The sequence below is a fragment of the Nanorana parkeri genome, unplaced genomic scaffold (genome assembly GCF_000935625.1).
Source record: "Nanorana parkeri isolate BGI_ZX_2015 unplaced genomic scaffold, ASM93562v1 scaffold1235, whole genome shotgun sequence".
Lineage (NCBI taxonomy): Eukaryota > Metazoa > Chordata > Amphibia > Anura > Dicroglossidae > Nanorana > Nanorana parkeri.
Genome location: NW_017307503.1, coordinates 50,362 through 51,175, shown reverse-complemented (window position 1 = coordinate 51,175; position 814 = coordinate 50,362). Strand labels below are relative to the sequence as shown.

The window sequence follows — 814 nt, the reverse complement described above, 5'->3', positions numbered from 1 at the left end:
TAAAAAAAATAAAATAAAAAATTATAAGGTTAAAAAAAATAAATGTAAAAATAAAAAAAATAAAAATATGAAAACGACAATGAGTATGAAATGTAATGGGTATTATTTTGTGGCACTAAAATTAACATTTAAATTGCCTTTTTTACAAAATTGTTGGGTTTGATAAAGAGTTGCGCTAATATCGTGTGTCGTAAAAAAACTTTAAGGGAACGTCTTCGGCACAATTGACATTTCTAGATGTTCCCTATAGCATAGCAAATCTTCGCTTTTTAATATAGGTCAATAAAATAAATAAAATATTAGATAACTGAAACTAACATCACACGCCCTGCAAACAGATAAAGAATGCCTGGATGCAAGTACATCTGTAAACTCTATTGTGCAATGTATCATAGGTTTCCCAGCACAAGCCAGAGGTAGAATAATTTCAGGGCCATCATTCCAGTTTTAACCTATTTATAATTTTGGATATTGTTTCAAAAATACACACAATTGTGAGAATAAATACATTTGGTATATTTGGGTAGTTTGAGGTTAGATATATTTGGTATTTATTAACTCAGTCTCATCTTTTTAATTAATGGAAAAATTGGAGATTATGTTGTATTTTTTTTACTTAAAATACAGATTTCTTACCACTCGCGCACATATTGTTTAATTCCCCCAAGAAATTAATGCTATGCTTTGGATATCTGTAAAAAAATAAGTCAAAGCAACTGGACTTGCTGTATTTTTCATGTATTTTTCACAGGCATATGCTTTGGATCTTCTTCTATCGAACAAGAATTGTTACATTTATTCTTAACCTCTATAA

At 28.6% G+C, this 814-nt stretch overlaps 1 protein-coding gene across 1 annotated transcript in view; it reads right to left on the bottom strand.

The window, feature by feature from the left end:
• Window positions 1–814, bottom strand: part of CUNH11orf54 (chromosome unknown C11orf54 homolog) — a 23,137-nt gene that overhangs the window by 21,948 nt on the left and 375 nt on the right. The gene's annotated exons all lie outside the window — the stretch shown is intronic.